This window comes from Pungitius pungitius, chromosome 17 (assembly GCF_949316345.1).
Source record: "Pungitius pungitius chromosome 17, fPunPun2.1, whole genome shotgun sequence".
Taxonomy (NCBI): domain Eukaryota; kingdom Metazoa; phylum Chordata; class Actinopteri; order Perciformes; family Gasterosteidae; genus Pungitius; species Pungitius pungitius.
This window is the reverse complement of record NC_084916.1, coordinates 1649368-1665177: the sequence shown is the minus strand read 5'-3', so window position 1 is coordinate 1665177 and position 15810 is coordinate 1649368. Positions and strand designations below refer to the sequence as shown.

The window sequence follows — 15810 nt, the reverse complement described above, 5'->3', positions numbered from 1 at the left end:
GGTTCTCAGTAAGCACACAGGCAGTGGCGCAGTGACAGGTGCGGTATGGATGAGGCGGAATCTGAGGTCACAGAGCAACACTGCTACATAAATCATCCGGCGAGATGTTCAGGATGAGGGACTGGAGCCGGAGCGAGCGGAAGGGAGACGCACACAGCAGAGGGCTTTACCCACAGTGAGGGGGCTTCAACAGCTCTAGTGGTTTGAAGCAGTCCAAAGAAAACGTGAATCCAAGCAGAATCGGTGCAGGAAAGCAGCAATGCATGTTTTTATATTCCCGATGCCTCAATTATAGATGGATCACCTACAGGCCACACCCACTGCCAAGAGGCTAAAAAAAACAAAAAAGTCTCTGCATGTTAGTGCCGGGGAGCTTGTTCACTTGATCATAAAGTGCTTCAAATATGCGTCACAAAAAAGTTGACTTAAACATCTGGCAGACAGAGGAACCGTCGCAGATTTTCCTGTCCCATAGATCTGCACCTTTTTTTTTCTTCAGCATTTAAAAAAAATGTATCTTGACAGTTTGGAAACACAACTTGTGGGACTTGTTTTCAGTCATTAGTCAAAGTTGTGTTTGCACGTTGTTCATAGGAACCAAACAAATCCACTGCAAAGGCTGCAATTCCCTGATCCAGCTCTTTCCCTCTCCTTTCAACCCCTAGTTCTCCAATAAACCCCACCAAGGCCATCGCTCAGGCCCTAACCCCACCTCTTCATCACCTAACCTGTGCCCCGCCCTCATTTTGTATTCCCGAAACGCATTATCAATAACGCACGTGTCTGACACGCGTATTTCTCAACAAAGCCGTTCCCTCCCCAATCTGCCGGAGCCGGTGGTTAATTGAGCCCCCAGACCTGGGGAAGCTGCCAAATGCGCTGCCAAGATGGATGAACCTGGCACGGGCCACGTTCTTCTAGCAAAATTAATTCTGTGGTGCGTCGTGGCCTCCTATGAATCCCATCCGTCAAGTGCCCCACTAATCAATTTATTCATTTGCCCACGCCTCCATCTGCCACTGTCTCTCACTCAGTTCGCACCCAGCCAGACGGGGGGGGGGGGGGGGGTCGAGACTGGTCTTTTTCTTTCATCCGTTTGTCAGCGCAAACGCCCCCGAAAAAAAGGATGCCGGTGACTGCTTTGTTCTGTTTGCTTTGGCGATGGAGAATTGGATGGATGCGAGGTGACGGCGAGGTGACGGCCAGCCGAGCGCCCCCCCCCCGCGTGGTGCATTCTGGGCGTTGTGTTCGTCTGGTGGCCAGCGGGGGCTCTGATGGCGTTTTGATGGGCAGCCCCTCTGCCGCTCGCGCCCCCTTGACGATGAAGAAGAACATCTGGTGCTAAAAGGACTCCTTTTGGAAATGAAGCGGTGAAACCAACGGGCGGCTCTGACGACAGGAGGGAGGTTTGATGGCGTTTGCTGATTGCGCAACGTCTGCTTGGCAATCTTTCTCAATCCGGAACTTGTTTCCCGGGCTTTTCGCACGCGTGATTTCCACCTTGTATGTTGGATGCGTCCATGCCAAAACTGTTCCAACCAATGCGTGATGTGCAAATTGATTGCCAACGTTGTGTTGAAGACCTACGTGTCACGAATGGAAGGAGCTAAAACAACCTTTGAGATAAACTGAAGGTCAATATAAAGTTGGTGTGTACGATCCGAACGGGCCGGTTGGTACTGTATGTGCGAAGTGAAAACACTTGGGACGGGGGTCAAAGTGTAAGCACTGAAAGCTTTTAAGCTGTCGGTTCTTAGGAGTTTTGTTTCCCCGTAATTAATTAGATACGTACTCAGGACATTTAGATTTTTATTCTTTTTATAACCATGAACGGTCAAGGACGCAAACAAACGTACACTTTCTGAACAGGGCGAACTAAAGCCTGCATGCACAGGGTTCTAATGTGGAAAAGCCCTGACGGTGCAGACATGCACCCGCGCTTCGGGCTGCCATTCATTCAGTTCGAAAAACAAGCTTTTCTTATGTGGTCCGACGAATATGAGATGCAAATATTAGGAAGGGCGACAGAGCAGGGATGAAATAAAGTGAATTCTCACCCCCATTCATTACCTCCATCAAAGACAGAGAAAAGGAAAGTGACCATAAAATGAGCGGGGGAGCAGTGGCTGGGATTGCCTTTGAGAAATAATTAAAGCCCCTTTACAAAGCTCCCCGGCCTGCTGGAAGAATCTCCGTCTTCTGTATGGTCCACAATTGATGTTTGGTTTACCAGCCCCACTGTATAAAGCAGACCTTCAATAAACTATATAACCCTATTTGTGAGAGTAATACAGCCCAGTGCGGTCCTCAATTAGGTATAAATGACACAGCAAATTGGAAAATTAGGGGGAGAGGGAGGTATAATTTGCTCCAAAACAGGCTAAAACCAATTCATTACGAGACCGGGAAGGAGACAAAAAGGTCTGTTTCTGTCCTCCAAATGAAAATCCTTCTGTAAGTTCAGGTGCCTTATCGTTCACTCTGCCACAGTGCGTATGCAGGCTTCTGAATGAGTATGAAATGATATCTGTGATACAGGGTGTGGGGGGGTCACAGCTTGCACTAATGGGTGAGATGTGAGGAGGAAAGCTAAAGTTGAAAATGAGTAGATCATACTCTATAAGTGTCCTTTTGCCTTGCTTAGAAAGCTCTCTAAATGAACACAGTCCGTTGTCATTATGTCCATTGTGTGGTATCCACTGGTTGTTTTTTTGGGCATATTCATGGTCCTAGGAGGATGAACCTTACTGACATTGGGGCGCCTCTGACATGTCCTCTGGCCCATCATGTGGTCTGAATGACATATACAGTGACATGTTTTGACATTTAAAGTGGCACTGCTCTCCTTGTGGGAAATGGTTACGTCAGCATGACGACATGCTTCCAATGACATCATGAAATGTAATCAGGTCCTTCATCTAGCGCCACAATGACGCCAATGTTGTCTAATGCAAGCATGTTAGCATGTTAGCATGGTGAACATTCTACCTGTTATACTTCAATATGCTTGTGATGTCATTGGAAGCATGTCGTCATGCTGACGTAACCATTTCCCACAAGGAGAGCAGTGCCACTGGCGTGGTTCTTCCGGCCTGTTTTCTCCTCGGGCACATTGGACAGCTTCTGGAAAAATGAAACAGAGCTGTAACTTCCGTCCGAAGTCAAGCTGTTGTTACGACTTCATGCATCCTAGCTCACTTTTTTGAGTTTGAGAGAGAAGCAGTTTGTGCAGTGTTTCAGCGTGAAAGGAAAACACAAAGCCTTCCCGGGGGCCCTTTCAGTGGTGTTCTCAGTGACCTCGCTCTAGTTGGGACGTTGTTCAGCTTTGAAACATTCTCAGACCTTTCTGTTATTCCGTTTTATATCTCAAAGATTGCTTAGAGTGTTGCCGTGACACCAGGACATTGTTGATCGGCTATGGCTTTTGTTGGTGGTACGACATTCATCGCGCCCTTGTTTGATGAGATGTGCTTACAACCCATATGCCAAATAACAAACATAACACGCCATAAATTGTGTGTGTTATTCTTTATCATCCTGCAAAGACACCTGTTTCTTATGCTCAACGTGCCTCCTGCAGCTACTTTGTCAAGCTGTCAGAGCTACCGTGGAGCCCACACTGTCATAAACTGCACCGCCTGAGGAAATATCATCTGATTTTTGGAAAAACAGAGGTGCAGACCAAAGGGTCACGTGTTTGGAGGATACATCAATAATGTCCAACAGATTGAGAAGTGAAAACAGGGCCAAAAGGCGAAAGCCCAAAGCTCATAGTGTAAAAGTGAATCCATGACATGACCTGGCGATGGAGAGGAAATTCAAATGAAGGAGCAACACTGTAAGGTAGGTTTTTATTCATTGTACACCTTCAGTAGCTAGCGTAGCAAAAAGGCGCTAACGCTAATCAATGACTTGCAAAAGTCTCCTAAACGTATGCCTCTCTTTCCAACTTCTCCAAGTAACGATTACACTCTTAGACAACATTTAACCATAACTAGCTCTGTATCCAAAGACTCCTTCCTTGCCAGCTCCTGTCCAAATGTGTACTTGGGAGTCTGGGCACAAAGCTTATAAAGGTGGAGGTGATTCCATCGATGATGTGAGTCACACACACACACACACACACACGCACACACACACACTGGCTAATTGGATCATCTGAGAAACACCTGTCTCTCTTGGATTTACGACAGCAGACCTACGTGCTAAAATAAGTTTGGGAATTCATTTGTCTTCATTTCCAGCCTCTCTTTTTATTAGATGCAATGGTAAGTGATATGATGGGGGTGGAGAGGGGTGAATCATTTATATTAATCCTCTTCTGCATTTGCATGAATCTCTTGTAACATTTGTGCAGGCCTCTTGCTTCATAGCGGTTGTTGCTGTAGCGAGAGAGAGAGCAGGAGACCGGATTTCAATGCACAAAAAGTCTCAATACACTTTGAAGGTTCGGTTTACATTACAAGACACAGATGTCCCCAAAACTGGCTCATTAAAAAAATTAAGTTTTTGTAAATTCTAAATGAACTGCTTGTTTAACCCCAGTCTTGCAGTGTGTCTCAGTGTCGTATTCAAGCCCACCTGAACCGAGACCATGCCATGACCAGAGTACCCAAGACTTAACGAGTTGAGACCCAGTAAAGACCAAACAAGACCAGCGGAAAAAGAATTTCATTCATTTATTCACCTATTTCATTGAGTTTTTTTGGTCTGAGACGAGAAAAAAGGCGATGATTCCGAGATGAGACCCTCCAAAGGTGGTCTCCAGACCGATATACAGTATGTAAGGGCAAAACTAGAGTGTGAAGCCCTGTCGCTGGTCAGTCACGCAGTGTGAAAACCCAAGTGACCCGCTGATTACAAGGCAGAGAGTGGTGTCGTGTGAAAAGTACAGCGACCTGAAAGTTGTCACGCTGTTAAAAGCATTGATTCGAGTGACCTGAGCACACCTGCGTCCGTGCACTCGGTACCACAAGCAGGAAAGTCCTTCACACACACACACACACACACACACAGAGTGAGTGACTATAGGCTGCCGGCCCATCACCCCCCCCCCCCCCCCCCGATGCGTCTGTGGTCTCTGAGCAGGAATCGAGAGCCGAGCAGTGCGTGTAGAGCCAAGTGAGTAAAATGCTGACACCGGGGGTGCCGTTAGCAAAGAGCCGCGTCCCTCCGTAGTGCATCGCAGAGCTGTCGACCTTCAGGCCCCCCCCCCACTCCCCCCGCCCTCCGTCCGTCCGCTCAGTCGCCCAAACGTGCAAAGTGTTGTTAAGTGCTCGGCCCTCGAGCCTCTAGTAGCAGGTGGGGCCCGTTTCCTCGCCGGTTTTCCCGCTCAGAATCACACACACACACACACACACACACACAGCGGTAAGATGAGTGCATCACGCGCTGCTGAGCCCCCCCCCTCCTCCCCCCCCTGCATAATCAGTGCATCAAATTAACAGCGATGGGTTGGCTGCATTCATTCATTTGAGTATTACCTTGTGGCCCTCGAAGAGGAAGGACGGGACGCTGCTGATGGGGCAGATCAGGTGTGAGAAGAGTTTTGAGTCATGTGCAGCTCCTGTTTGTTCCCTCCAACGAGTCCCCACGTGTGCCGGCTGCTTCTTTAACAAAACAATGCAGCTTCCAGATTCCAGCGCTGCCAAAAAAACACGTTTAGCATCTGCATCGCGACTGGTTTTTTCTTTTGACATTAGAGCGGCGAGAGAGCAGAGTCAGCGTTGCCCCGGGACACGCCGTGCGACCGGGTCGTGCTTCCCGGAGGTCTCTCTGCGATCATCGTCACGTACGGCTAATTTAAACTGACTGAGCGAGGCTCCAGTGTGGTGCTACCTGCCAAGAGCTTCAGCAATACTGCAGCTCCGCAGGTTGAACACGGATTATTGCTGGTACCCGGCCCTTTTCTCCATTTTCCGTGATCCCCTTTTACAAGAACCGACCGCTGACACGGCCTGCCACGCTTCACATTCCTCGGGCGGAACCCAAAAGAACAAATACACAGTGAAATAGTGATTTTTTTTTTCCATTTCAATTTAAGCTTTTGGAAAGGCTGGTTCTGAAGAACACTGATGTGATTTAGATTGAGTGAGAGGATGTTGTGGCGTCTCTGAGACTTCTGACTCCTCGATAAACTCCTTCTACAGCTGGTGTACCAAGGAGCCTGGTGGTCTGAGGAGAGAGGGATGCAGCCGAATGCAGTGTCACATGGTCCGTCTGCAAACATATGATCCAATAAAAACAGCCCTCCCCTCTGCCTGGCTGTCCAGGGTTTCTCACTGGGGGGAGCTGCTTTAGCAGTAAGTAAAGCTGCTATTTACCAACATGACACTTTTTCACCAATGAGCTCAATATTGGAGGCTGAAAGATTAGTTAGACTTGTAGGCCGCCAGACCGGGTTCATTGGAGAGATGTGTGTGGTCGGCGTCTTGACAATTTTTGGGGTTCCTCGTGGACACCTGGATGTCCATAAGAAGCGGTCTTAGTGAACTTCCCCCATTGGTTTGTGGACCGCTAATTTGGAACCTCATTGAGGCCGATGACATGCGGATATGGATTTTGGCATCAATAAGTGATACAACACGGCGGAGCTAAAGTACAAGCAAACCAGACGGAGATCGGCAGGTTTTTACTCAACCAGAACAGTTTTGTTTTGTGAAAAGGTTCAATTCGAACAAGGAAACGTCTCTCGTCTCTCTGACAGACGGCGCCGGGGTAGCGACCTGTCAATCTCAAACCAAAGCACAACCCACTTTATGGTCAATTTAACTCTAAATGGACCATCATTTACATATTGAACATCATGCTGCATTGAAGAAGACTTGAAACTCGCGATTGAGACCAAAAACGCATCAGAACGCAACTTTTAGGCCCTTTAGCATCGGCTTCAGTTCACTGACGCAGGGACTGCCGTAGACGAAGGTTCAAACGGTTTCAGTGGGAAAGGCAAAGCGCGCAGGGCGTTTTACATCTAATGAAACTTGACAGAGGAAGCTACTGGCATATTGGTGTGGACTGACTGGGGTGAAAGTGATTGACTCCCAGCCTGCGATGTGGAGGTGGTTGAAAAAAAGAGTTTGCCCTTCGGCGACTTTGCTCGGGAGCGTTGCACTACATCCGAAAAAATCAAATAAAGTTAAGAAATAAATCACTGCCATTATTATCATATAACCGTTAATAAGTCACAAATAAAAAATAAAAAAAGTAATTCATGTGTGCCGGCAGAAATGATTTAAACCACTTGAGGACTTGATGTTCCAGAAAAAGGATTTTTTTCTGAGAGCCGGTGAAGTATTTGTGTATTGATCGGAGGCTGAGGCCGATGGCGGTCTTAATGCCCGATCGATCCGTGTCGGGGCTACTGTATGTGAACAGGCAGCATTGGGTGTCAGATGGAGGCAATGAGAGGAAACGGTTTGCTGTCAGATGTGACCTTATTGCCAGGCCCAGTTAGGATGGGTCAACGTGTCCGCAGGTTATGAATTAAGGTAAAGTCAGTAACCGTTCACCCTGAAACGGTAGGAACATAATGTATATTATTTAAAAAGATATATCATATATTAAATAACACAATCAATAAAGTATTTTTGTGAGTCTATATCTTTTAGGTCTGAGCATAATAAAAAATATAAACTGTTTTCTGGCGTACAATAAGGAAAAAAAAGATCTTTCATATTCTATATTCCTTATCTCGCTCTCATTCCTATTTGTCCCCAATCCCCTGATATCTTGGTGGTGATATTACACAGCTGAGTCTATCTTTGATGGAATCAAGGCAATAAAAGGCTTTATTTACCCTTATCTCAAGCAAACCTCCCCAAAAACTCTGCTGTATAACACAGATCACCACACTTTGAACAGGCAGCGGGTCCTGTCCTACTGGCAGGGATTCTGTCTTACTCTCCTTTTGATTAAAAAGTCTCATTCCTTGTCATTGTGCATTGTATGTCATTGCACATTGTATGTTACCTTCTTTTTTGGAGGGCTTCATCTCCCATGAGCTGAGGAGGCTAACGGAAGGAATGGGTCTAGAAACGGAAGAATGAAACTTGTTGTTGCTAAATCTGCGCTTGCCTCTGACCACTTAATAATGAAAAGCAATTACAGGCAGGCTCAGCAAGGGAGTTTGTTTTTTTCATGTTACAGAGTCATGTGTTTGAAACTTGTGAGGGCATTTCAATGCACAGGTCCACTAGGTGACAACATGTGGTGCACGGAGTGCTCTGAATACTTCTCATCATCGTAGCAATGGGAAAAGGAAAAATGAAGAAAATCAATCTGCATCAGATTCAGGGGACTTGACATGTGACCCCTGCATCTCACCTATCCCATGTTTTTAAGGAGCATTTGGGAGGAATAAAAGACCAACGATAGCTGAAACTTCAGATGTTTTAAAAAAACAACAAGATTAAAGATTCAGCATAAGGGAATGTAATTCATTTAATGTATGGTCTTACGATAAAAGGTATGTAAAACGGGGTCAGATGAAGTAAAAACAATTAATCCTGAGACAAATAGTAACCTCATTGTGACCTGATAAATATAAATAATAAACCTCGATATAAATATGAATATCATCAGGCTACTGGGCACTAAAGTAACATCAGGGAGAGGAGATCTGGCGCCCGGCCTGCGTGTAGCACCTGTCCACCGCCCCGAGAGTACATCGCCCTCTACTCATTAACAATCAAGCACAACTCCGACTAGCTTTGTGTTAAACTGTGACACTCCAGCTGTTTTAACTGCGAACCCTCGCCGAGCTGCGTAAATATTTAATCCGACTGTTGGCCAAAAACTTTTTGGGAGGAGGGATTCACGGCCGTAGGAGCTCATGGCAAATTGTCATGAGGCGGGGTGACCTTGTTGCTCTTGGCATTCCCGCACAGAGATAAACACATGAAAAGAGGAGAAGCCACCCGATCTGTGTGACAGCCACCTCTGCGTTTCCCGCGAGGTGTGATGGATGGTGCGAAGCCATTCGCAGCGTGTGTTCCTTTCGCGGGGCTTTCGACATCGTGCCTCGTTTGGCGGGGAGGTGGTGGCGAGGCGGCGTGCTGGGATGAAGGTCGTTTGGAGCCAAAGTGTCTAATTCACTGTGCGAAACGCAAGTCAAACCCAACCCGTGTCAACACAGCGATGATGATGTAGGAAAAGAAAGAAGAAAAAAAACGCCCGGGCTGCAGGAGAGCGAGACAACACCCGAGGTCGATATTCAGCCCCCGTGTCCCCCGCATCCGCCCCGTCCCCCCTCGTCCCCCCCGTCCCCCTCGCAGCGGCCTGGCGCCTGGCTTTCTAGGTTACGCCTCTTGAACTCAAACACACACTCCACCTGGATGGACCATTCTCTGTCAAGGCTCTGCAATATAAATAGAGACCATTGTGGTATTCGTTCCCTACTGAGGTCCGAAAATAACCTTCAATTTGGTCCCTTGAAAATACCTGTTATTGTAGCCATGTATTGTCCTTGGGCCGTTTCCGTGGATACAGCTCCTTTTCTTCTCCTCTTTCAAGCCGGGATAACTGGGATCTGCGCCCTTCATCTAAATATCCCCCCAGTACGGGGTTTCAGAACAAAGAGGAGGAGTATCTGGTGAGCCACCATTGCTCTGAGCCTTGGGTAGAGACATTCCCAATGGGGCCAATCTATCATCATGTGATTTATAGGCTTTACGGAGAAGGGGGGGGTGGGGGGGGGGCAGAAAGTGAAGGAGGGAACGTATAAATGGAGGTTGGAAAAGTGTGAAGATGGAGAGAGAAATAGATTGGGGGACAAAATAACTGGAAGAGAGCAAAAGGGAATGCAGAGATGCATAGTGTGGAGGTAATAATTAATAGTCCAGAGTAAACACGCGTGCATTAACAACGAGGGGCTGGATTACAACTGGACTAACATCAGAAGAAAAAGGGGTAACTGTAAATTAATGTTGCTGCAGGCAAAGTGCCCCACACACACACACACACACACACACACACCTACACACACACACACACACCTACACACACACACACACACAAATTTTCAAATTTGAACAATGTGGATGTGGATATATATAATTTGTGTGTGTGTGTGTGTGTAGGTGTGTGTGTGTGTGTGTGTGTGTGTGTGTGTAGGTGTGTGTGTGTGTGTGTGTGTGTGTGTGTGTAGGTGTGTGTGTGTGTGTGTGTGTGGGGCACTTTGCCTGCAGCAACATTAATTTACAGTTACCCCTTTTTCTCCTGATGTTAATCCAGTTGTAATCCAGCCCCTCGTTGTTAATGCATGCGTGTTTACTCTGGACTATTAATTATTACCTCACATGTTGATATATATATACTGTATGTACGTGTGTGTATGTGTGTTTACTGAAATATGCGCATGCCCACTGGCCAAGTTACCTCAAAGTATGTCCAATTAACTATACTAAGTTTTCTCTACTTAAAGGTTTCAGTGGATTGAACTACTTATTAGTAAAGTTGACATTTTGAGTTAATTCAACTTTTATCAAAGGTATTTGTTGACTTTAAAAAATTTAAAAAATTTGAAGCTTGTGCAGGTCAGTTAACAAACATGGAAAGGGAGTTAAAAGCTACCCTCAATGTTGAAAAAGTCATCCTTCCCTTTTACATTTTGTGCATGAAACAGAGAAGAATTATATACACTTAAACAGGTTTGAGGAAATGAAAGCATTTTATTAATAAAATCATTCACTAACTTCTAATTTCAAGTAAAACTGCCTTTGAATATGACCAAATGGATAAAAAAGTCCGTAATGCTCTCAGTGCTACTGTAAGTGCGTCTATACATGTGCATGTGGCCCCCCCCGCTCCCCTCCATCTCGCAGACAGAGAGCAGACCGCCCTCGCTGTGACCCAGAATGATGGCGGCGGCGCTATCAGTCCCCGTCAGGCCACCCAGTCAGGGCCGCTCCCACTAAACCCCGGTCAATCACTCGCCTCTGTATCACACACTCCCAGATGGCCCTCGCCGCCTCGCCGCCGCCCCAATCCATCACGCGTCTGATTCCGCGAGGCAAAGGTTTCGTCGGGTCGGGGGCTTCTCGCCGCTCCTCAAACCCACAAATCAGCCGGAGAACAGGTGAGAGGTCAGTCTGCGTACAGCTAGTAGCCTTTGACCTCTCCCAGTCCACTGTCCATTACTCCAAAGTAGCGCTCACTGACCTCCCTTCACGCCTGCTGTTACCACCGCTCTCAGCTATTTCTATGTGCCCTTCTAAATGCCTGTACCGCACACACACACGAGGCTTATTAAAACAGTTGGGCCGGATGTCCCAGTCCTCTTCGACGGGAGCCATCTTGACGAATTAAAGGTAAATCAAAGAAATATCCCCAATTTTCGGAATAATTTGCCAGCAATTTGTCTTTGGATCGGAAGTATACATCTACATCTTTTTTTTTAACAACCTGGCACTCACAAGTTGTTCAACGATTCAGTTAATCATGCAATAACAACTAATGCAGTCATTAGTGACAACCTTTAAATCCTTCATAAAACATATAATACATTAGAAAGGGATAGCTTGGCATAGTTGGCAAGTTGGCATAGATAAATAACAGAATGAGAATTTATTTGTACTCTTTGAAATACCGTCTTAATGGAAAGCGTGCCCGCTACTTGCAAAACGAGGGTGAAATAGTTCAATTCTGTTTGAGAATCAGAAGGAGAGGGGATGTATGGAGATGTATGGAGATGCTGGGGAACCTTATCATTAAGTGTAAGGGGGAGTTTTACAGGCGTCAGCAAAATGTCTGCATTTTCTGTCATCTCATTAGTGTCCAGGTATTGCAGTAACTTCTTACGGATAATGAAAGTTTCTTTCCTGTTGTAAATTGAGATTATTAATGGAAAATATAAATCAAACATGATGCACTGTGGTAGAATTGTAGTAATCATTCTACAATGATTTAACACACAAGACATGAAAATGTTTTTTAGACATTTTCATGTCTTGTGTGTTAAATTTATATATATATATATACACTTGCTGCAGAAATATATTATTAGATGACATTCATTAAGTTTAGTGTATTTAATAAATTGCCTGATAATAGCATCTAAGGTTCTGCAGTTGGTTAAAAGAAAGCCAGTACGGTGTAATATCAAATATTAAAATGACTTAACACTTCTCTTACCACACAGTTTAATGGCATCTCTTCAAAAGAGTGAAACAGTGCCCTCTAGAGTATGACAGCAGGACTGAGGACAAAACCTTTAGAAATTTAAATCTAAATCTAATCTAAAAATATATGAGACATCAACGTAAAGAAATGGTTAACATTTATTATTAGTTTCCCCATCTTTCCAGCGTTAATCGACGTTTTCCGTGGTGGTGTAATGTTATTAAGTGTCTGCTAGCAACAAGAGGAGAAGAACAGGGCCATCATCAAAGCAACTAACGTGAGCTAAGTGAGCTAAGTGCAGAGGACATTTAGGGACATGGACACGGACACGGACATGAGCATGGACACGGACACGGACACGAGCATGGACATGGACATGGACACGGACAACTCTCTCCCACGTGCAGAAAAGGACGACGGTTTTCAACGTCACATTAAGTAAGTTCATTAGCAAAAAGTTATCAAAATGTCGTTTTTAAGCTCGTTAATTAAATGTTTCGCATTAGCGGTAGCTGCAGCGTTATAAGTTATATCTCATATCCCGTTTTTACATCAAGATGTTGATGTTCTGAACATTTTTATTATCTCCATTTTTTGCTTTTAACGTGTTTACAGTCACCAGTTCGTCTGGGACCAGTGTTTAGTTTTTAGTGCTAGCATTGTGGCTATCTACAGCTAGCTAACGTTACTTAGAACGTTAACTCATAATATAACATTAAGTAAGGATATTTCTTGTTGCTTGGTGTATAACAATTAAAATGAATGGAGATGTATTTGATTGTCATTGCTTTGCACAACCTAATGTCGCTAACAGTTTTGAACGAAATGTGACATTAACATTACATGTATACAGGCTTTGTTTGTACATGTTTTATATTTTCTCTTTAAAAAATAAATGATCTGGCACCCAGTTTCTAATACTGCGGTCAACTCAGCCGACACTTGAATTTTAGTGCACGTTTATGCTGACATTTACGGTATTGAGCAAGTAACCGGAATAAAACCTATTTAATCAAATATTCTGGACAATGACTGAAGTATATGAGTTAAGGACGAGTCTGACTACTCTTGTACAGTAAATGCAATATTTTTACTGTACATTTTTTGAGATTTCTCCAAAGTAAAAGCCCTATAATTGCAAGTTCAAAAGCACCATTTCTCCACATTTGGACTGCAATAAAAACAGATTTAGCAATAATTCCAGGCAAAGACCAATGTACCTGTGTTAAGGACCTCTGTGAATACTACCATGATGGATATCAAACATTCTTACTGTACAGATTTGGAGATTTCTTCAAAGTAAAAGTCCTATTTTTGCTAGTTCCAAAGCACCATTTCTCAAAGTTTGGACTGCAATAAAAACAGATTTAGCAATAATTCCAGGCAAAGACTAATGTACCTGTGTTAAGGACCTCCTAGACTACTACCATGATGAATATCAAGCAAATATGACTTTTACTTTGAAGATATTTTAAAATCTGTACGTTAAAAATGTTTGATATTCATCATGGTAGTAGTCTAGGAGGTACTTAACACAGGTACATTAGTCTTTGCCTGGAATTATTGCTAAATCTGTTTTTATTGCAGTCCAAATGTGGAGAAATGGTGCTTTCGAATTAGCCAAATTAGGGCTTTTACTTTGAAGAAATCTTCAAATCTGTACAGTAAAAATGTTTGATATTCATCATGGTAGTAGTCTAGGAGGTCCTTAACACAGGTACATTGGTCTTTGCCTGGAATTATTGCTAAATCTGTTTTTATTGCAGTCCAAATGTGGAGAAATGTTGTTATTGAAGTTGCACAAATATGACTTTTACTTTGAAGATATTTTAAAATCTGTACAGTAAAAATGCTTGATATTCATCATGGTAGTATTCACAGAGGTCCTTAACACAGGTACATTAGTCTTTGCCTGGAATTATTGCTAAATCTGTTTTTATTGCAGTCCAAACTTTGAGAAATGGTGCTTTTGAACTTGCAATTATAGGGCTTTTACTTTGGAGAAATCTCAAAAAATGTACAGTAAAAATATTGCATTTACTGTACAAGAGTAGTCAGACTCGTCCTTAACTCATATACTTCAGTCATTGTTCAGAATATTTGATTAAATAGGTTTTATTCCGGTTACTTGCTCAATACCGTAAATGTCAGCATAAACGTGCACTAAAATTCAAGTGTCGCCTCAGTTGACCACGGATATCCGAGTGTCGGCTGAGTTGACCGCAGTTTTCTAATGACACGTTCTTCTTCCTCTTTTTTTTTTATTACACAGTTATTTCAGACACCTCCCATATAGCATCGCCAGATTATCTGCATGGCATCAACGGACTAACACACAAAGCACCGGGTGAACCACAGTGGCCCTAACATGTTAAGGCAAAAGAATCACATGAAAAAGTAAGAAAAAAATAATAATTTTGACCAAGAAGCAAAAGTGTGAGTCGTTTAGCACCACAGTGCTGGAGTGCAATGAGGACGAGAAGCGGATGTTTGAACATTGGGAGCTTAAGTGTGAAGATTAATAACTATGGTTACTTTTTCTCTACAGTAATATAACTTTCCCCTCATTATATAACGCGGCCCTGTAAACAACAGATGTGACTTGCTGGAAGTCGTGTTCTCAAGAGGGTTTCCGCAGCTCTCAGATTCAGAAGAATAGACGGGCTAATCTCTTATTAAACCAGGAAAAAGGCAAACAAGAGGCACCAAATGTTTGAAGTCTTATTAATTGGCACAAAAACAAGTTAACACGTAGCAGAGTGAGAACAAGCTGAACAAACTGCTGAACAGAACAGAGAGGCCTTCGAGGCGCCGAGTTCTCGCTTCTCAATGTATTGATTTGATGCCCAAAGGACTGTGTTGTGTCCGTCTGTTTGACTGCGCTGTTTCTTTGCTGCTTTGAAACATTCACAGCACAGCGCTCAAAGGTCGGACTTCACCCCCTGAGCCCCGGCAGCCTGCCTCACTTCGGATTCTCCCCCCCTTTTTTACCCCGGCCGAGTTACCATAGAAGAGCACACCGTCATAAACAAACCACGGTAGGTAAAGTCCTGCCTTTTTGATCTTCAGCGCTTCCCCCAAAACCTCAGCAGTGCTAGTCTTTTCTCTCTGAGCGCTGTCTGCCTGTCTGGATGCTAGAGGTGTCGAAGCCTCCTGATTCTAAGACGCATCGCTATTCTGACGAGAACGTCTCTGCATCGATACGTGATCAGCAGTTTGGTTTCATTGTTTCCGTCTCTCTCCCTCCTCTCTGCTCTGATTTCCGTTTCCTAGAGGGCAAAGCTTACACACACACACACACACACACACACACACACGCTCTGTGCGCGGAGCTGAGACGACGGCAGTCGGATGCTCTGTTGCTCTCGCTGCGAATTTTAACTGCTCTGTTGTCAACAACGTTGCGCTGAAGAAACAAAACAAAACAGAAATTTGCATGCAATTCGACTGTGGTGTTGTTTTCTGGGGAGATTCAGTGACCTGAAGCCAAGTAGGGGAAGAAGTGAGGACAGGAAGCCAACAGAAGTCGCTGGGCTAATTCATGCCATAGGGCAGTGGTTCCCAAACCTTTGTCTGTCAGGGACCCCTACAGAGGGATACTGTGTCTTTTTCGTGTAGCATCAGAATTTTGGAAGCAAGAATCTAGTGTTCCCTGACTGCTCGTATTATTTAATAAATATCCAATAGCAG

General features: G+C 44.5%; 1 long non-coding RNA gene across 1 annotated transcript; it reads left to right on the top strand.

Moving 5' to 3' along the window:
- The first annotated feature begins 12431 nt into the window (after positions 1 to 12431).
- On the top strand, positions 12432 to 15132 carry LOC119219643 (uncharacterized). The gene is made up of 3 exons (XR_005120513.2): positions 12432 to 12558; positions 14393 to 14517; positions 15034 to 15132. It is a non-coding gene; the product is annotated as an uncharacterized LOC119219643 (long non-coding RNA).
- Positions 15133 to 15810: the final 678 nt, after the last annotated feature.